This window comes from Microtus oregoni, unplaced genomic scaffold, assembly GCF_018167655.1.
Source record: "Microtus oregoni isolate MIOR12 unplaced genomic scaffold, Mior012 000064F_ref0000363, whole genome shotgun sequence".
In the NCBI taxonomy this organism is placed as follows: Eukaryota; Metazoa; Chordata; class Mammalia; order Rodentia; family Cricetidae; genus Microtus; species Microtus oregoni.
Genome location: NW_024543874.1, coordinates 5,813,394 through 5,835,455, shown reverse-complemented (window position 1 = coordinate 5,835,455; position 22,062 = coordinate 5,813,394). Strand labels below are relative to the sequence as shown.

Below are 22,062 nucleotides of genomic sequence, written 5' to 3'. Positions count from 1 at the left end.
GACGGGGTTTGAGAAAATAGCATAAAACATAGGAGAAGGTGGGGTTTATATTAGCCCCAAAACTGCAAAGCTAGGGAGTTTTCAAGGGTTTTTGGTTACATAGGAATTTGGCAGAACATTTGAAAATTGTTGGCAGAACATCTTTATCGGGGTGGAGGTTAGGGTATAGGAGTGGAACGCGTTCCAGAAAATGGGTCAAGACATGGTCAAACCCAGGCTTTACAGAGGACAGGAATGAACATAGTTGACCTTGTAACAAGATGGCTTTTTAATCTTAAAGTAGAGTTAGGCTGGTCCATCACATGCTCCTGCCATGTTGATAATGGACTAAACCTCTGAAATTGTAAGCAAGCCCCCAATTAAATGCTTTCTTTTATAAGGGTCGCCTTTGTCATGGTGTCTCCACAGCAGTAGAACAATGACTAAGACAAGCAAGCAAAAGGGAAAAAAACAAACAAACAAGATTCATTCACTAATTTATTCAATAAGAATGGGGGGGGAATAGGGGCTGGAGAGATGGCTCAGTGGTTAAGAGCATTGCCTGCTCTTCCAAAGGACCCGAGTTCGATTCCCAGCAACCACATGGTGGCTCACAACCATCTGTAAAGAGGTCTAGCGCCCTCTTCTGGCCTTCAGGCATACACACAGACAGAAAATTGTATACATAATAAATAAATAAATATTTAAAAAAAAAAGAATGGGGGGGGGATACACTTGTGCACCCGGATGTCCATGCACATGTAAGTGTGCAAGCATGTGAGCAGAGGCCCAACGTTCCTGCTGCATGCCTTTCTCTAGCTTTCTCTACCTTTTGAGGCAGGCTCTCTTATTAAACCCACAGCTAGCCAGTTTAGCTAGACTTACTGGTCAGTGAGATCCAGGGATCCTCCTGTTTCTGTCTCCCAAGTGCAAGAATTATAAGATGTACAGCTTTCTGCCCCATTAAAATCCTGGTTCTGAGACTCCAAACTCAGATCCTCACGCCTGCGTGGCAGAGGCTACCCACTGAGCCATCGCCTCAACCCCTCAAGCATTTCCTTTTTAATAATTTATTTATTTTTATTTTATGAGCACTGGTTGGTGTTTTGCCCGCACGTATGTCTGTGTGAGGGTGTCAGATCCTTTGGAATTGGAGTTTACAGATGACTGCAAACTGCCTTGGGGGTGCTGGGAATTGAACCCTGATCCTCTGAAGAGCAGCCAATGTTCTTAACCACTAGTCATCTCTCCAGCCCCATCCTCACGCATTTCTTTTTCTTCTTTTTCTTTTTAAATGTTTATTTATTTATTTATTTATTATTTATTATGTATACAATATTCTGTCTGTGTGTATGCCTGCAGGCCAGAAGAGGGTACCAGACCCCATTACAGATGGTTGTGAGCTACCATGTGGTTGCTGGGAATTGAACTCAGGACCTTTGGAAGAGCAGGTAATGCTCTTAACCTCTGAGCCATCTCTCCAGCCCCCTCACACATTTCTTTAGCAAGCAGATTCTGTGACCAAGTTGCTGAGCAAAATCAAACATGGTCTCTAGCCTCATGTCTATCATCGTCTAGCAGGAAGACAGACATGGGCAAGGCCAACAGCAGCAACAACAAAAATATCACTCAAAAGCTGAGGGTGTAACTTAGTTGATAGAGTACTTGCCTCCCATACACGAAACCCCAGGCTTGATCCTTAGCACACGCACAACTAGTGTGGCAACCCTAACACTTAGAAGGTTGGAAGCCAGCAGATCAGAAGTTCAAGGTAATCCTGGACTAGCTAGGGAGTCCTGGGCTGGCCTGGCTATATAAAAGCCTATCTCAAGCCGGGCGGTGGTGGCGCACGCCTTTAATCCCAGCACTCGGGAGGCAGAGGCAGGCGGATCTCTGTGAGTTTGAGACCAGCCTGGTCTACAAGAGCTAGTTCCAGGACAAGCTCCAAAACCACAGAGAAACCCTGTCTCGAGAAAAAAAAAAAAAAAAAGTCTATCTCCATGCTAGCACCACTAATTTGACCAGGGACATTGTTTTCTTAAGGAGGTTGTAGCATAGTTAAGAGCTGAATTAACAAAACAGGGAGTTTTATTCAAGCGGCAGGAGTAGCAGGTGCAGGGGCCCTGGTACCGATGGGAACACGGGGTTTGGGCTGAAGATCCAGTGAAGGCTAATGCAGCAGAAAGAAAGCGCATGATACCCCAGGAAGTGGTGGAGATAAGCACCTGCCTACCGGCCGCTCCACCGCCACAGAAGGCCTTCAGGACTCTGCCCAAGAGTCCGCTTACCCTAGATGGTGCTTGCCACCTGTCCTGTGATTGACAGCTGCAATCGGCATCACCTGCTCTCCTGTTCTTTGCCTTCCATTTGGGTTCAGCCAGTGGGAAGTCATGTTGGTGGCCTGAAGGGCAGGAACATTGCCAGGTCACCGAGGGCTGGCTGCCTTGCCTGCCAGAAGCCAACACTGTTGGCACACAGCCCTCCCGGTGTAGCGGCTGCTGGGGTTTTCGATCCGGAATACCATCCAAGTGCTCTGGTGTTGACAGTTCAGTCTCCAGCCTGGAACTGCTGGGAAGCTTGGAGCTTTTGCAAGACGAAGCCTGGTGGGAGGGAGTTAAGGGATGTGCCTTTAAGGGGGACGATGGGACCCCAGTCCCGTCTTGTGTTTTTCTCTGTTTCCCAGTGGCCGTGTGGTGAACAGAGTGCTTATGTCATAACATCCTATGCCACCACATGTCCTAAGGAACAGGGCCAAAAATCTCTGAAACTGCAATCCAAACCGAATCTGTCCTCCTTACTAAGCCCTTCTCTCAGGTGGGTGCTACAACTGTAGCAGCTGACACAGAGACCCCGTCTGTGATTGGAGCTGCACTCTTCAGCGTCTGGGCCCAGGAAGGACGCTGTATCTCACTGCTGTGAGTTCTGGGGTACTGCCCCAGATGGCAAGCTGGGCAGGGTGGTGCACATCTGTAATTCCAGGACTTAGAAAGTGGAGGTAGGAGGGTCAGGAATTCAGGGCCAGTCTTGGCTGTGCAAGTGCAGGAATAGCCTGGGTCACAATAGCTACATTCTATTTCTAATCTATGCTTGCTTTTTGAACCGGGCACAAACTGTCCAGTTTCTGTGCACAGGGGGTCTTGTTGGCACACCGTCTGTGCAGAGTATTTGGTTTCTCTCCAGAGCTACTGGACAGCCAGAAATCTGAAGCAGAGGACGGGAGTGTATCGCTCAGGAGTGATCAGTCAGCTGGCAGACCATGCACGGGATAGGGTGGGTTCCAGGCCTTTCTTTTTGGCTTGTACATGGCTGATTCCTCCATGTATCTGCTCACATGATCTCTCTCTGTGCCAGATTTACCCTTTTAATAGGACAGCAGTCATAATAGGTTAGGTGAACCAATGGCCTCAGCCTCACACCGTCACCTCAGTAGAAGTTGTCTCTCAGAAGAATCTCAAGCCCAGAGTGGTAGCATACCTTAATCCCAACTCTCAGGAGACTGACCTGTAAGCCACGTCCTCCTGAAGGAGCTCCTCAAGTTGGTCATGGTCACTAGGAACCTGGTGACCTGAGTTTGATTCCTAGAACCCATGCAAAGGTGGAAGGAGAGAACCAATTCCACAGAGTTCTCCTCTAACCTCTACAACCACATGTACTTACGCATACATGTATGTCCATACATACGTACACAACAAGTCAATATATTTTTTATTTAAATAATTATTAAAATATATAAAAGATAGGCAGGTGGAGGTGGTGCACACCTTTGGTCCCAGCACACAGGAGGCAGAGGCAATAGGAGTTCAGTGTATATATATAAAAGAAAAACTGACTCAGCAGGTAAGAACACTCAGTGTTCTTGCAAAGAACCTAGGTTTGGTTCCTAGCACCCACATGAAGCTCACAGTCACCTATCATTCCAGCTCCTAGGGATCCAACACACTCTTCTGGCCTTCACTGACACCAGGCACGAACTATAGAAGGGTAGTTCTGAGCCAGGTGATGGAGGCCTTTAGTCCCAGCACTCTGAGGGTGGTGGTGCATGCCTTTAACCCCAGCACTTGGGAGGCAGAGACAGGCGGATATTTGCGAGTTTGAGGCCAGCCTGGTCTACAAGAGCTAGTTCCAGGACAGGCTCCAAAACTACAGAGAACCTGTCTCAAAAAAAGAAAAAAGTCCCAGCACTCTGAAGGCAGAGGCAAAAGGATCTCTGAGTTTGAGGTCAGCCTGGTCTACAGAGTGAGCGACAGGTGACTACATGTGACTATGTAGAAAAAACCCTGTCTCAAAAAGACCAAAAAGGTAGTTCTGTGTATCTGACATGGGAAGCTCTCCAAGAACATGATTGTTTGTTTATTGGTTTTGTATAGCTCATTTCAGGACTTTGTGTTTGGGTGGTTCTGTTTAGTGAGATAAAGTTTTATTCTGTAGCAGGATAGCCTGGAACTCACTATATGTATCACAGGCTAGCCTCAAACCCATAACGATCCTCCTGCCTGGGCCTCCCAAGTGCTGGGATGACAGGTGGGAGCCACTATACTCAGATGACATATATTTTTAAAAAACAGAAATTTTTTTTGCATGTACATATATATGGGTGTGTGCAGAAGCTAGAAGAAGACAGCAGGTTCCCTGGAGTTAGAGATACAGGAAGTTGTGAGCTACCTGATATGGGTGGTGAGAACTGAACCTGTGTCCTCCAGAAGACCAGTAATCACTCTTAACTGCAGAGCCACTTCTCAAGCCCCACCCAAGCAAATACACATACATGCTATTGTCATATAACACACACACATATATGGAATGACAAGGTGTTGTAGGAGTCTGCTTGTTTGTTCCTGGCTGCTCAGCCCCAAAATAATCACACAGAAACTATATTAATTAAATCACTGCTTGACCCATTAGCTCTAGCTTCTTACTGACTAGCTCTTACATCTTAATTTAAACCATTTCTATTAATTTGTGTATCACCATATGGCTGTGGCTGACCAGCAAGGTTCCGTCTGGCGGCTTACATCTTTCTCCTCTGGCAGCTCCATGGCATCTCTCCAACTCTGCCTTTTTTCACCCAGCATTCAGTTTAGTTTTTCCTGCCTAGCTCTACTCTACCTATCACAGGTCAAGACAGAGTCTTTATCCATTAACCAATAAAAGCAACACATAGAGATAAGGACTTCCCACACCAGCAAGGATGAAGTTCCTCATTACCACAAATGATGGAGTCAACTTTCCTGCATTTGAAGAGCTTGTAGGGTCAGTATATTCAAGAACAATGGAAGAACCTTGGCCTGAGAAACTACCTTGGGGTCAGGTTCTCCCCCACCATGTGAGTATCCCAAGATATACTTGAAACTTCAATAGTGAGCCAGGCAGTGGTGGCACACACCTTTAATCCCAACACTAGGGAGGAAGAGGCAAGCGAACCTCTGTGAGTTCAAGGCCAGCCTGGTCTACACAGAAAGTTCCAGGACAGGCTCCTTAACTGCACAGAGAAACCCTGTCTCAAAAAAAAACAAAAAAAAACTTAAAAGAGAGAGAGAGAGAGAGAGAGAGAGAGAGAGAGAGAGAGAATAAAATAATATAAAAAGATAAGCCACATAAAGATGGAAAATATTCAGTCTGGATCCTATATGGTGTCTTGTTGATTTTAAGTTTTTTGATTGCTGATGAGGAAATGACAGCTCCTGAGAGACATAGGATTGTAAGAGGGACTGCTGAATTATAACAGCCTAAATACTTTAGGAATGCCTTAACTTTAAAATGAAATTTAAAAAAATGTATTGTGTGGGGAAAGAGGTAACTTTTGTTTCTACCAAAAACATAAGGCTGTGAATTCATTCAAGGTTGGTAGAGATCAGGTTTGACTGGGGAGACCCCCTGAAAATCCTAGCTACAGACATAAAGAAATATACCCTAAAAAAGCTACAAGATATATGATGGATATTTTACCTATTCAAACATAAAACAAAAAGTCAACTTTGGCTGGCTTGTATACAGTGAACAGTCCGTATCTGTATGCAGATATATATGTTACCTTTGAATGTTTGAGTATTTTCAGAGCAAAGAGAACAGATACCAATATAAATGGGTGCCCTAGATGATACAGCCTCTCAGAATGCCTCTGTTATAATTTCTTTAGAGTTCTGCATCCAGAACAGCTTCAATGCTTCTGACGGAGGTGGTGCAGCCTAACAGGCTATTCTAGCCAGGACTTCAGATAAGCCTTGTCCTTCCCCATTGCACAGGACTGGGTAACAAATGTTACAGATAGCTCTCCCAGGACTTGACTATTATCCAAATTTTCTCAGGTCCCCCAGAGATGTCATTGCCCCAGACAACAGGAAGCAATATAGAAAATACAACACCCACATTACCGAGAGGTTTTTGGTAATTTGGGGAGTTATAGATGTTTGTTATTTTTTAGGGGATTGGTTAGAAATTATTATTGGTCATGATCAAGAACAAAGCTGAACAAAGAAAATTAGATCAGGGATCTATTAATGAAAGGAAAAAGGGGTATATAGCATATACATTATGAGATTAAAGGGTGAATCATTGAGTCTACTTTTGAACAACCACTAGTCTCAAATATTTTACATTGGCATGGATTTTGTATATTGACAACAAATTTAAGATTATTTTGTTATACTGTATATATATTTTTTACTCTTATTTAAGGTATTATACATATACAGCTAATTTTAAAATGTTTAAAATAAAGTTTTAGTCCTTGAAAGCTATTTAAGATAATAAAAATACAAGTTAATAGTCATCTATAACAATCAAGTTTATAATCATGTTAGGTATGTCATACAAAGACATTTTAGATAGATAGGTAATCTTCAAACACTTTAAAGGCCTACAAAAGGTGCTGGAGAGATGGCTCAGAGGTTAAGAGCATTCATTGCCTGCTCTTCCAAAGGTCCTGAGTTCAATTCCCAGAACCACATGGTGGCTCACAACCATCTGTAATGGCATCTGGTCCTCTTCTGGCCTGCAAGCATACACACAGACAGAATATTGTATACATAATAAATATTTAAAAAATAAAGGCCTACAAAATATAGCATGTAAAATGTTGTAATAACAAGGATTTTCATGATAGTGAGACACATCTGCTTCTGTCAGCATCAATCTACTTAAAAAAAAAGATAGTGAACATTAAAAAAAACTCCATATGAAGTTTCCTTCATTGTGTCAAAGCTAGCCACTTGTCAAGAAACTGCCCTTGCTTTGACTGCTGACAATATGCTGTCCAAACTGAGCAAGCAGGACACAAAAGAAAGTGATTGCCAAACTTTACCAAGACAGGGTAGGACAGTCCTTCAAAATTTCCTGATTTATAAAAAAATCTGTTAGATATTCTAAGCCTGTAGACCAAAGATGAATGCCCACAATGTTACAGGGGTAACTTGGGTGACCATCCAGGCAGCCAGTTGTTTCCATTATTTCTCATAGTTTTGGATGTTGCTTGTTCTACACTTCCTCCTTACTCAGTTACTATTATTAAATCCTTTTTGGGTCTCTGATAGGGTTAAAGATTAGACAGTTATAGTTAAAGTTTCCTTAGTTATGATAGAAAGTAGACTCACCAAGATAAGATAAAAATACAGTATTTTCTCTGAATATGCCAAATACAAATAGACCTGATTATTGTTCTTGTTTATAGTTTTATAATGTTTGAGTTAAAACCTTTTCTTTTTATTTAGACAATAAGGGAAAACTGTTCCAGAATATTTGTTTCCACTCTGTGGAGATGTGTCACTGTGATTGATTTAATAAAGAGGGGACTATTGTTAGGCAGAAAGAGGCGGGACAGAACTTACAGGCAGAGAGAGAGGAAAGGAGATGAATCTACGAATGGGGAAAGAACGGAGGAGACAAAGAAGAAGCAAGACATGAAGGAGGAGAGGTAAAAGCCAAGAGTCATATGGCAACATGTAGCTTTAATAGAAATGAGTTATTTAAGTTGTAAGAACTTAAACAAGCCAAAGCTAAAGACAAGATTAATAATTAATAATAAGTCTCTGTGCCACTTTTTGGGCTGGGAGCCCGAAGAAAAATGATTGTCCCCCCCCCTTTTTTTCCTTTTTGCTGTTTTTCAAGACAGAGTTTCTCTGTGTAACACAGACTATCCTGGAACTCACTCTGTAAACCAGGCTGGCATTGAACTCACAGAGATCTGCCTGCTTCTGCTTCACTAGTGCTAGGATTAAAGGAGTGTGCCACCACCTCCCAGCACATTTTCTATTTGATTTTATATGTGTATGGGTATTTCACCTGCACACACATATACCTGCATCATGTGAATGCCTAGTGCCATGGATATCCTGGGACTGGAGTTACAGACAGTTGTGACCTATCTTGAGAGTGCTGGGAATTGAACCCAGGTCCTCTGGCAGAACAGCCAGTGGTTTTAACCACTAAGTCATTTCTCCAACCCCCTTGATTGTTTTTTGTTTTGTTTTGGTTTTGGTTTTGGTTTTGGTTTTTTTTATTTTAACAGGGATATTTTCTTTATCGTTATTTTGTTTTGCTTTGCACTAAGTGTGTTGTGTGTGTGAGCATGTGTGTGTGTGTGTGTGTGTGTGTGTGTGTGTTATATGTGTGTCCTGACAGTATCTGAGACCTATATGCTAAGCAAATGGTCTACCACTGGGCCCCTGCACTGCTTTGATTTTTAAAAAAAAAAAATCTTTGTGGGCCTGTGCATGATGTGTGTGTGTGCATGTTCGTGTGTGAAAATGTAGTCCCACGTGTGCCCTGGCACACATGTGGAGCTCGGAGGACAACCTCAGGTATTGGTCCTTACATTCCACCTTGTTTGAGACGCTGGCTTTGTTGTTGGCCAATGCTTACACCAGACTCTCCAGGGAGAGTCTGAGAGTCTCCTGGCTCCACTTTCCATCCTGTTGTAGGATTATCAGATTATATACATATGCAATGCCGTGCCTGGCTTTCCATGGATCCTAGAGATTTTAATTCACACCCTCATGCTTTTGCATTCGGCACTTTTACCCACTGAGCCATCTCCCCCAAACCCAATTCATGGTTTTCTTTTACTTTTAGCAGAGTCTCACTATGTAGCCCAGGCTGGCCTGGAACTCACTCCATAGACCAAGCTGGCTTCAGACTCACAGAGATCCGCCTGTCTCTGCATCCTGAGTGTTAGCACTAAAGGAATACGCCATCACACTCAGCACTGTTTTCATTTCTTTATATATTATGTTATATTTATTTACTGTGTGTGCATGTATATGTTTATGTGGAGTAGGGCACATGCCATTGTATTTGTGTGGAGGTCAGAGGTTGGTTATCTCCTACCATGTGGGTCGAGCTTACATGATCAGGCTTGGTGTCAGGGACCTTTACCATCTGAGCCTTCTCGTCAGCTCTGTTTTCATTTTTAAAGACAGAGTTTCACCATGTAGCACTAGCTGTCTGTAACTTACTAAATAGCTCAGGCTCACCTCAAACCCATGATAATCCTCCTGCCTTAGCCCCCTAAATGTTAGGTTTAAAGGTGTATGCCTATTTAAGGACTGCCTTATCCAGGACACCTCAATAAGTGGCACCTAAAGCCAAAAGTACTTGCTTCTATCCACAGAGTGAAGTCCGGGAGAGCTGGAGTAGACCGGGCCTACATTCCTACTGACCACCGTCAAGAGTCACACGCTCGCTCAGTCTCACACGTCAGCCCTCACAAAGCTACGTGATAATCTTTTAACAAAACAAAGAGAAAGTATTCGCTCACTCTAGTACCGCCCATTCAAAATCTGTCCCAGGAAACTTCAGCTGCCCCACCCTCAGGCCTGGCACAGGTTGGTGCTGGAGGATTACTTAAGAGCTTGGACAAAGTCAGGAACCCTAAGAGCCAACGTGGGACTGAGAGAATACAAAATCGCACACGCCCAGACTGAAGTCTGAATATGAGGATTTATTCCGGAGGCCAGCAGCCAAAGTGTCTCTGGGTGACGCCTTCAAGGGGACAGGAACAGGTTCCATGGGAGTTGACCTGTTTTCATGGCTGTGGGCAATTGGCTCTTCCGCAGCTGGCAACGCCACACTCCCAGTGGCTTCTTCCATAGTCACGTGGTCTTTTCCATGGCCATCAAATCTGAATCTGTGTATTTTTCCTCCTCATTTGCACCTGGTCCAGTTTATTCCAATATGGCCTCGTGGTGTGTGTGTGCATGTGCACGCGCACGCAAGTGAGAGTGTCTGGGTCTGAGCGTGCATGTGGAATGCCAGAAGACAACCTAGGATATTGTTTCTCAGACACTAGTCACCATTTTTCTATGAGTGAAGGATCTTCCACTGGTAATCCAGTGAGCCCTAGGGATCTGTTTGTCTTAAGTCTTTCTCTTCTTGCCCCCCACTCCCAGTGTTGGGATTACAAGCCTGTACCAACTACAACCTGCTTTTGTGTTTTAAAAGGGTATTGGGGTCTCAACGTGGGTCCTTCTAGCTGGTTATATTTATTGGTATTTACTATATTAAAAACAGAAATTAGGACTGGCTGTAGTGGTTTACACCTTTAATCCTAGCACTCAGGAGGCAGAAGCAGGCAGATCTCTGAGTTGGAGGCCAGCCTGGTCTACAGAGTGAGTTCCAGGACAGTCAGGGTTACACAGAGAAACCCTGTCAAAAAAAAAAAAAAAAAAACGAAAGAAGGAAGAAGTGTGGAGGCCCAAAAATAAGAGCCAGTTCTGACCAAAGGTCAGAGAGTTGGAACTTACCTAGAGTTCCTTCAAGGTTATTGTGCTTCTACCTCAAACTGAGGTCCCAGGTAGTCGCTCAGAGAGTTCTGCTCTCTCAAGGTTGTTGTCAACAGGTGTGGCTAATAGCCAGGTGAGTACTCCAGGAATAGAGAAGTAGATCTGTTCCTACTTCAAGCAAAAGTCTAAAGTTTGAACTAAATTCCAGTTCCCTTAAGGAGATAACTTTGGATTCCACCTAGGGTGTGGTTTGCCCACAGAATGTTTTGGTCTAGGGTCTGAGCGAGACTTGTTTTGTTTTAGCAACAGAATATTTAACTATGGCTGTAGCCTGTGACCTTCAATTGGTCTGTTCATTTCCTTGTGACTGTTAAAGCAGTCTTTTGTTAAAAAGACTTTTGTGACTGTTAAAGCAGCCCTTTTGGGGCTCAGGGGTATTTTAAGCAGATGGAAATTAAATGCGGGCAAAATTTCAGTACTCACTGGAACTCCCTCCTGATACTATCCTATGTTTCTCTGTTTTATTATTTTCATTCTCATCTTCGTATTCTTTACTATATTTCTAAATCCCCATGCCTCTACCCTGGCAAGAGGTATTTTTGTCATGGCTGGTCCCCAACATGGAAGAAGAAAAGAAAGGAAGGAAGGAAGGAAGGAAGGAAGGAAGGAAGGAAACCAGGCCAGGGCATGGTGGTGCACACACCTTTCATCAGAACACGGGGGAATCAGGCAGGTGGATGTCTGTGAATTTGAGACCACCTATTACAGAAAGAAATTCAGTCTCAAAAAAAAAAAAAAAGCAGGGGCTGGAGAGATGGCTCAGTGGTTAAGAGCATTGCCTGCTCTTCCAAAGGTCCTGAGTTCAATTCCCGGCAACCACATGGTGGCTCACAACCATCTATAATGAGATCTGGTGCCCTCTTCTGGCCTGCAGATATACACACAGACAGAATATTGTATACATAATAAATAAACAAATAAATAAATATTGAAAAAAAAGCAAACAAAGAAACTGAAAAAAGTTTAAATAATTTATTTTTTTCTGTGTTTTTTTTTGTTTTGTTTTGTTTTGTTTTTTTGTTGTTGTTTTTTGTTTTTTCGAGACAGGGTTTCTCTGTGGCTTTGGAGCCTCTCCTGGAACTAGCTCTGTAGACCAGGCTGGTCTCGAACTCACAGAGATCCGCCTACCTCTGCCTCCCGAGTGCTGGGATTAAAGGCGTGCGCCACCACCGCCCGGCTTTTCTGTGTTTTTGAGACAGTTGACTCACCCTGCCGCAAACTCATAGTGATCCTCCTGCCTCTGCTTTCTAAGTGTTCAAATTACAGGTATATGCCATTCTACTTGGCTTGTTTTGTTTTTTTTTTTGCTTTTGTGAGAAAACATCTAATAATGTTGCCCCAGCTGGCCTCCTCCATCCAGCTTTTTAAATTTTCATTCTTCTAAAATTGACTTTATTGGGGGAGGGGCTAGAAAAATGACTCAGAGGTAAAGAGTACTTGTTGCTTTCACAGGTGACCTGGGTTCAGTTCACAAACATCTGTAACTCCAGTTCCAGGGGATCTGTCCTTTTCTGACTTCCCTGGGTACCAGGAATGCTTATGGTGCACAGACATATTTGCAGGCAAAACAATCATACAACAAAATGCAAATATTAAAAATTTGCTTTATTTTGAATTACATATATTTATGTATGTCTATGTATGCTCATGAGTATGAATGTAGGTGCCTTGGCCAAAAGATGGTGCCAGGTCACCTAGAGCTAAATTTACAAGCAGTTGTGAGTCCCTTTGGGGTGTTGAGACCCAAATGGGTCCTCTGGAAGGACTGCAAGCACTCTTAAGCGCTGAACCATCTTCTCAGGCTTTGAAAAGAGCTACAATAGCTCTTTTCTATAGAGTATAAAAGAGTCGCTCTTTTATAAAGAGTATATAGCTAAAGATGGCACACAACATCATCGCGAGGCCCACACCTCTCATCCCAGCACTCAAGGACAGAGGTGTAAACAGACAGACATTTCCCTGTCCTAACTGCCTGGTGCCAAACAATCGACCCAGAGACTGAATAAGAATTATAAATGCTTGGCTGATAGCTCAGGCTTGCAACTCGCTCACCATTACATTTAAATGAACCCATTTCTATTCATCTATGCATTGCCATGTGGCTCGTGGCTTTACCTGTTCTCAGCAAATCTTTCTTCCTGGGCCTGGGCTCTCTCTGACTCCACCCTTCTCTCTGACTCCGCCCTTCTCTCTGACTCCGCCCTTCTCTCGCAGCATTCTCCCTGTATCAGACTGTATTGCCCAATCTCTTTCTGCCCTACTATCGGTCACAGAGGCAGGGAGATTTCTGTGAATTTATGGCCACCCTGGTCTACGGAGCAAGTTCCACACAGACAGAGTTGTTACACAGAGAAACACTCCCCTCCCCATTTAAAAAAATTAGTATGGGGGCTGGAGAGATGGCTCAGTGGTTAAGAGCACTGCCTGCTCTTCCAAAGGTCCTGAGTTCAATTCCTGGCAACCACATGGTGGCTCACAACCATCTGTAGTGAGGTCTGGTGACCTCTTCTGGCTTGCAGACATACTCACAGACAGAATATTGTATACATAATAAATAAATAAATAAATAAATATTTAAAAAAAAATTAGTATGAGTTTGAGGCCAGTTTTGTCAATATAACATTCTAGGACAGCCATGGCTACATAGAGACACCCTGTCTCAAAAACAAAGCAAACCAAAACAAAAACAAGCAAACAAACAATATATTCATATCATGTTGATTTCATTTATTTATTTCTATTATTGAATGTGTGCATGGCATGTGTGGATGGGTGTCAGAGGACAACTTTGTTTTTTGTTTGTTTATTTTTCTTTTCTTTCTTTTTTTTTTTTTTTTTTTTTTTTTTTTTGAACCTGTCCTGAAACTAGCTCTGTAGACCAGTCTGGCCTCAGACTCACAGAGATCCACCTACACCTACCTCTGCCTCCTGAGAACTGGGATTAAAGGCATGCACCACCAGCCAGGCCTCAGAGGACACATTCGTAAGGGTTGTTCTCACTGTCTACCTTTGCACCGCTTCTGGAAGTCTCCATGCTTGCTTGACCAGAACCTTTACTTGATGAACCAATACGCATGTAGATCTAAATAATTCTTTGTTTTGGGCTTTTGGGGTTTTGGGAAATTCTTTTTTTTTTTTTTTTTTTTTTTTTTTTTTTTTTGGTTTTTCGAGACAGGGTTTCTCTGTGGTTTTGGAGCCTGTCCTGGAACTAGCTCTTGTAGACCAGGCTGGTCTCGAACTCACAGAAATCCGCCTGCCTCTGCCTCCCGAGTGGGAAATTCTTTTTTGAGTTTTTTGAGACAGTCTCGTGTAGCCCTGCTGGTCTCAAATTCACCGTGTAGCTGAGGCTAGCCTAAAATTCCCAATCCTCCTGCTTCCACCTCTCATGCACGCCACCAGCATGTATTAATATGTCCAGCATATGCTTTAAAAAAAAAAAAACCTCGAGAAGACTGGTAGACTGGGATCGTTTTGCAGTTCTGTAAATCTTGGTGCTGCACTTAATCAAAGACAGCTGGGTTCTCATATCTGCATTGGCTCTAATTGCACATGACATTCTGGTTGAATTATATGAACACAATCTGTCCTCACATGGATATGAAGTTGAGAAAGAGAGGGCCTCACAGACCCCCCTGAAGAAGTCTCCAGGATCCCAGTGGCCCTCAGACCACAGGCTGAGAACCCTGTGCAAGCAAACAAATCATCTTAATAGAGAAGGGACTGCGGTGGAAATGAAGACTGAGAACTCTGACGGGGGAGGGGCTGGAGAGCCAGCTTTACTGCTAAGCCTGATGACCTGAGTTCAGCCCCCAGAACCCACGTGGTAAAGGGAGAGACCGGACTCCTGCAGGTTGCCCTCTGACCTCCACGCATGCACCCTGACACTGGGGCATGGACTTGCACACACACACACAGAAACACATGCACACACACACACACATACACACACAGAAACACATGCACACACACACACACAGAAACACACACACAGAAACACATGCACACACACACAGAAACACATGCACGCACACACACACACACACACACACACACAGAAACACATGCACACACACATAAGTAAATGTTTAAAAACAGAACTGAGACCCCTCCTGGCTTACTTTCATGTCACCCTATAGAAGGGAAATTTCGGGATGGAGCAATGGCTCAGAGGTTAAGAGCACCTGTTGCTCTTTCAGAGGACCCAGGTTTGATTCCCAGTGCCCACAGTTACAGATGGTTATCTGTAACTCCAGTTTCAGGGGAGCTGACATCATCTTCTGATCTCTGAGCGCCAGAAAACACACAAGGTTCACAAGCATACATGAAGGCAAAACACTCATACACATAAAATGTAAAAGTCTTAAAAAAGGAGAAAATGAGAGGGAAACTGTCAGTCTCTTCCAGAGCAGGAGAAATCTCTAGCCTACCCATCTGTTCCTTGTGTCCACACAATCACAGCCTACTGAATCCATTTCCTTTGCCCCTATGCGCATGTTCCCAGTGGGCTTGAACAGCCTCCATGGGAGTTCATCCCTGGAGGAAATTGACTCCCTCTTTCCACAGCCACCGGTCACCCGCAGTTCTCCATCTAGGGTCAGGGCCATGTGGAATGTCCACACGCCACATCGGTGTGTCAGTTCATGTCATTTTGCTGGTTCTGTCCAGGCGACAGTATTGTTGGAAGTGGAAGGGTATAGAGATGACGGCACAGCAGCTGCCCGGCCTTCTGGCTCTTCCAGTCTTTACAATCCCTCCCCTCCATGACATTCCCTGAGCCTTAGGGGTAGGGGCTGTGTTGCAGGTGTGTCAGGTGGGATTGGGCACCCCACTGTCACTATCCTCTGCACTCTGGCCAGTTGTGGAGCTCTGTAATAGTCTCTTTCTGTTGGAAAAAGAAGCTTCTTTGATGAGCAGTGAGAGCTACAGGTATGACGGTAGGTAGCACGTAGGATGTTCTGCCTCTGCTGGGCCTACAGACAGCTTTGCCTTTTTCTCTTTCTTTCCTTCTCTTTATTGGGGGGTGGTGGTGCAGATAGGATCTCTGTCTAGCGTCCATTATAGACTCAGATTTTGAGACTTGATAGATATCCTTCTGCCCCAGTCTTCAGAGTGCTAAAATAATAAGAGGCAGGAGCCAAGGACAAGATGGCTAGTGTTGTGCTTTCCCGTCGCTTTAAGGGACAAGCCACGCCCACTCCCATTACCTCTGACCTGCCCACCGCCATCTTGGGCCCTTCCTTTTCTGCTTCCTTGACGTACGTGCTTTTTATTATAAGGAAGACCTGGGAATGTTTTGGTTTTGGTCCCTTTAAGAGACAAGCCACACCCATTCCCCTCCCCATCCCCTGAGGCAGGCTGATGTTCAGCTTCTGGCCTGAGCTCGCTCTCTTTTCCATCTTCCTCTCGGAGAGGCAGCTTCGCTTCTGCCTCTTTCCCCACTTCTCTCTTCCCCCTTCTCGGTCTCTTTCTCCTCTCTCTCTCTCTCTCTCTCTCTCTCTCTCTCGCTCTCTCGCTCTCTCTCCCTCTCTCTCTGTCCCCCCCTTCACCCTTCCTCCTCCATAACCCCCTAAATAAACATTCAACCTCACCCTGCATGTCGTGTCTATCCATGTTTCTGTCTTCTGCCTGCCCGCCATGTATCTCCCTGCCTGGAACCAGCCATTGCTCGGGGACCAGCAGCCGTCTCTGCCTGGGGCCCACTGCCTGCTGCCACATGGCCCGCCACCACTGCTCTGGGACCAGCATCTGTCTCTGCCTGGGACTGGCTGCTCCCAGGGCCTGCTGTCTGCCACCACATGGCCCTCCGCCACTGCTCAGGCCACCGCTCCGGGACCGGCAGCCATTTCTGCCTGGGACTGGCTGCTCCCAGGGCCCGCCACCACCATTTGGGACTTACAGCATTTCTGCTGCCTACTGCCGCGGGGATCTTGCAGCATTTTTTAAAAAAGAACAACAGCTAGTGCCTACAATCCTGGCTCTTGGGAGGCTGAGGAAGGATTACTGAGAGCCTAAGGTCATCTTGGGCTACAAATGAGTTCCAGGCCTACAGTGTGAGATCCTGCTTCAAATGAAGAAGGGTGGGGGTAGAAAAAACAGATAAACTAGGTACATTTGGGAGGCTGAGGCAGGATTGCTGGGAGTTCAAGACCAGCCTGAGGCACACACTGAGTTCCGGGTCAGACTGATACGGAGAGACTGAGCCCTTGTTTCAAACAAAGTTGAAAACACCAATATTGTGTTAGCAACTGAATTGCCCACTCAAGCCCTGAGGAATGTCCTGGGAATAAAACTGAGGACACATCTTTTAGCTTCTCCCCTTTGGTGCTGGGGATACACCCAAGGCCTTGACTCATGTTCCTCACCCCCAGTTCTCACTGGGTCGTGTCCTCCTCTTGCCTCCAGTCCTTCATGTTCCCTCCTATTGCTGAGAAAGGCATCCAAGCGTGGAAAGTCGACCATGGTCTGCCCATGAAGAGAACACTTCCCACATCTAAGTTTCCAGCCATCTCCTAGGGTCCCAGACTCAGCCACTGCTCTCCATCATGCTGTTGACCCTTGTCCTCCATTAACAAGTGGACCTGAGACCACACCAGACAGATTCTTTTTTCTGTCCAGTTTTGAACCTGTTTTGCATAAATAGATATCAACTCTATAGCATCAGCTCACTGAACTAGCAGGTTAATTCTCTGACCTGGGTTAAGAATGATTTCTAGGAAGTTTTGGTAGAATTCTGCATTGAAACCATCTGGTCCTGGGCTTTTGTTCGAAGGGAGATTTTTGATAACCGTTTCTAATTCTTTGCGAGTAACCGGTCTATTTAGATCATTCACCTGGTCTTGGTTTAGCCCTTCAACGGAAGAATGGATGAAGAAAGTATGGAATATATACATATTAGAGTATTACTCAGCAGTAAAAAACAAGGACTTCTTGAATTTTGCATACAAATGGATGGAAATAGAAAACACTATCCTGAGTGAGGTAAGCCAGCCCAAAAAGAGGAACATGGGATGTACTCACTCATATTTGGTTTCTAGCCATAAATAAAGGACATTGAGCTTATAATTATGTTCCTAGAGAAGCTAAATAAGAAGGTGAATCCAAAAGCAAAACACATAGGCATCCTCATGAATATTAACCTTCATCAGGCGATGAAAGGAGACAGAGACAGAGACCCACATGGGAGCACCGGACAGAAATCTCAAGGTCCAAATCAGGAGCAGAAGGAGAGGGAGCACGAGCAAGGAACTCAGGACCGTGAGGGGTGCACCCACACACTGAGACAATGGGGATGTTCTATCGGGAACTCACCAAGGCCAGCTGGCCTAGGTCTGAAAAAGCATGGGATAAATCCGGACTAGCTGAACATAGCGGACAATGAGGAATACTGAGAACTCAAGAACAATGGCAATGGGTTTTTGATCCTACTGCACGTACTGGCTTTGGGGGAGCCTAGGCAGTTTGGATGCTCATCTTACGAGACCTGGATAGAGGTGGGCGGTCCTTGGGCTTCCCACAGGTCAGGGAACCCTGATTGCTCTTCGAGCAGATGAGGGAGGGGGACTTGATCGGGGGAGGGGGAGGGAAATGGGAAGCAGTTGCAGGGAGGAGGCAGAAATCCTTAATAAATAAATAAATTAAAAAAAAGAAGAAGAAGCCTGACCTAATAGGCCAACCAGTGTTTAATTAAAAAAAAAAAAAAAAAGAATGATTTCTAGCCAGGCAGTGGTGGCGCACGCCTTTAATCCCAGCACTTGGGAGGCAGACGCAAGCAGATCTCTGTGAGTTCGAGACCAGCCTGGTCTACAAGAGCTAGTTCCAGGACAGGCTCCAAAAAGATACAAAGAAACCCTGTCTCAAAAAACAAAAACAAACAAACAAACAAAAAAGAATAATTTCTACAGGTCTAACTTAGTAAATGGCCCTCAGCCCCTTTCACTCACAGAAATGAGCACAACTTTTGCAAAGTGGAACTTCTCTGTCTTTCTGGCATGGGTCAGACCTTGCTTGGCAAAAGGAAGGAAGCAAGATGTGCAGAGAGACAAAGAGGCCAGGACCAGGATCAGGGCTAGGAAAAAAGCACCCTGACAGTGCCCATTTTAGCCAGTCACCACAGGGTGTCATTTCTGCACACAAGGAAATGATAAAAAAAGGGTTTTATTTATTGCTTGGCTAGTTGTAAGAATTTTACTGAATAGACCAGGCTAGGCTTAAACTCACAGATGTCTTCCTACCTCTGCCTCCCAAATGTTTGGGTTAAAGTCCTGAGCCACCACGACCAGAAGGGATATGTAAGAGAATCTGGAGCAAGAAGAGTTGGCAGCCATTGAAGTGGTTCAGCTAATGTCTCCTGCCAAGTCCGAGGGCTGAATTTGATTCCTGAGACCCATGAAATAGTAGAAGGAACCGACTCCCACAAACTGTCCTTTGACCCCTGAACACCAACACTAAATAAATGTAAATAAACAAATAAAAAAGGATGAGGGAGAGTTGAGAATTTACCAGCTCTGGCTGCTGTGTGCAGACTGGGATGGAAGAGAGGACAGACTGGAGAGTCCTTGTGGCAAAGAGTGCCAAATAAAGTTCTGATTTTGTTAATATTTTATTTTATTTGAGACAGAGTCTCACTGTGCGGCTCAGTCTGGCCTGAAACTTGCGAAGATCCATCTTCCTTTGCCTACTTGGGAAGGGGAATTAGAAAAGTGTCCCCTGCCACACCCGGACCCGGTTGTGCCGCTCAGTATGAGAACACTAGCCAGCTATGCCAGGCCCTTGGCTCCATCCTTAGCATTGCAGAAAATGAAAGAAAAATGTAACCCCATTTCATCCTATGGTTTTTGTTTGTTCATTTGTTTAATATAGTGTCTAATGTAGCCCCAGGCTGGCCCCCAACTGCAAACAAGAATGACCTTGAACTTCTGAGTCCACTGGACTCCAGACTCCTGATACCAGCACAGTTAAAGTCACAGAAATTTTGCCCCCAATTTTCTATTTTTACTTATTTGTTTGAAACAGGGTCTTATTCTAGCCAAGGCAGGCCTCACACTTGAGATTATCCTTCCGCTTAGGCGTTCCTCAAGCTGGAGGACAGGTGTGTGCCACCACACCTGGCTTGAACTCATCAGCATCAGTGAGACCAGAAACAGCTCCCATAAGGAGACAAGCCACGCCCACTCCCCCTCCACAGCTTGTCTCTCCCTTCTCCCCTTCCCCCACTCTCTGTTTCTGCCTCTCTCTCTCTCTCTCTCTCTCTCTCTCTCTCTCTCTCTCTCTGCTCTTCGCTCCCCCTTTCCTTTTCCCCCTCCATAACCCACTAAATAAATATCCAACCTCACCCTGCATGGTATGCCTATCTATGTCTCTGTCTCTCACCAGCCACATGGCTCCCTGCCTGGGACCAGCCTCCTTCCGAGACCTGTGGCATGGTCTTGTGGCATGCCCATCTGTCTGTCTCTCCTCACTGGACTGGCTGCCCCATCGAGGTCTCTCACCCACCACGCGGCTCCCTGCCTGGGACTCGTGGCCAGCTGTAGCCACTCAGAGAACTATATGATCCCTGCCTGGGACTGGGACTGGCTCCCAGGACCCACTGCGCGATGCTGCTCACCTGCTGCTCACTCAGCCCCTGGGGATCTGCAGCATTTTACTTTTAGCATTACAGCTCTGCCTCTGGCCTTCCCCACAGAAGATTCAGGACCAGTCTTAGCTTCAGAGGGGGTAATTTATTAAGAGGAGAGTTCAACCCAAGTTTACCCTGGAGGGGTTAGAAAGCAAGGTGCCAGGGCGAGGTTACACCCAGGTGTGGCTGTAGGCTACTTGGTGGGTAGAGACCTGGATTTGGGTGGTTTCTGAACAGCTCAAAGGGTTGCTAAGGACCTTGAATGAGATCACAGGGTGGGTCACTGCTGATAAGGTCACACCCCAGGTCACCAGACTTGCTCACTGAGGTGTTTTTACTGTAAGCAGAAGCTGATAGTCCCATCTGTGGAATTCCTGGAAAATATCAGAGAAGAATAGGGCTTTACTTGCAGGCTCTACTTGTCCACCCTTAAACACAGTTCATTGCTACCTTCAACTTTTTCTTCTTGATCTGCTTTTATTTATGTGTCTATATTGGTATGCCGTGTGTGTGTGTGTGTGTGTGTGTGTGTGTGTGTGTGTGTGTGTACATGCGCATGCGTGCATGCATGTGTGTTGTGGGGGGTGCCCTTGGAGGCTAGAAGAGAACATGGGTTCCCCTGAAAATGGAATTACAGGCAGTTGTGAGCCAACTACTGTAGATGTGGGAAAACAAATTCTGGAAGGAAGAGCGGCAAGTGTTCTTAACTACCAAGCCATCTCTCAAACCCCCTATTTTAGTATTTTTTTTTAATTTTTATTTTACATGCATTGAAGTTTTGCATGCAGGTATGCCTGTGTGAGGGTGTCAGATCCCTTAGAACTGGAGTTACAGAGACAGTTGTGAGCTGCAATGTGGATGCTGGGAATTGAACCTGGGTCTTCTAGAAGAGCACTCAGTGTTCTTAATGGCTGAGCCATCTCTCCAGCCCCCTATTTTAATATTCTGTAGAATTAAGAGATAGTGGCAGATGCCTTTTAAATCCCAGGACTTGGGAGGCAAAGGAAGGTAGTCTCTGTGAATTAAAGGCCAGCCTGGTCTACACTTGAAACAGCAGCCTCAAACAACCATATCCAAATAATTCTTTATAAACGGAATATTGTCTCTCTGTTATAATTCTTTATAAAAAGGAATATCTCTTTGCAGCAAATGTTAATTGTGCTCAAATCTGACTCGTAAGCTTCTGATAGACTTCAACCTAAGTGTTATGGTTTTGGTCCCTTTAAGAGATAAGCCACGCCCATTCTCCTCCCCATCCACTGAGGCAGGCTGATCTTCAGCTTCTAGCCTGAGCTCGTCCTCTTTTACATCTTCCTCTCAGAGAGGCAGCTTCGCTTCTGCCTCCCTCCCCACTTCTCTGCTTCCCCCCTTCTCTGTCTCTTTCTCCTCCTCTCTCTCTCTCTCACTCTCTCTCTCTCTCCCTGTCCCCCCTTCACCCTTCCTCCTCCATAACCCCCTGAATAAACATTCAACCTCACCCTGCATGTTGTGTCTATCCATGTTTCTGTCTTCTGCCCGCCCGCCATGTGTCTCCCTGCCTGGAACCAGCCATTGTTCGGGGACCAGCAGCTGTCTCTGCCTGGGACTGGCTGCTCCCAGGGCCTGCCACCACCACCACCACCGCTTGGGCCGCCACTCTGGGACCGGCAGCCATTTCTGTCTGGAACTGGCTGCTCCCAGGGCCCGCTGCCT

The 22,062-nt window shown here is 45.3% G+C and overlaps 1 pseudogene; it reads right to left on the bottom strand.

Moving 5' to 3' along the window:
* Window positions 1–5,162: 5,162 nt before the first annotated feature.
* LOC121440068 lies at window positions 5,163–5,310 on the bottom strand (annotated as a pseudogene).
* Window positions 5,311–22,062: the final 16,752 nt, after the last annotated feature.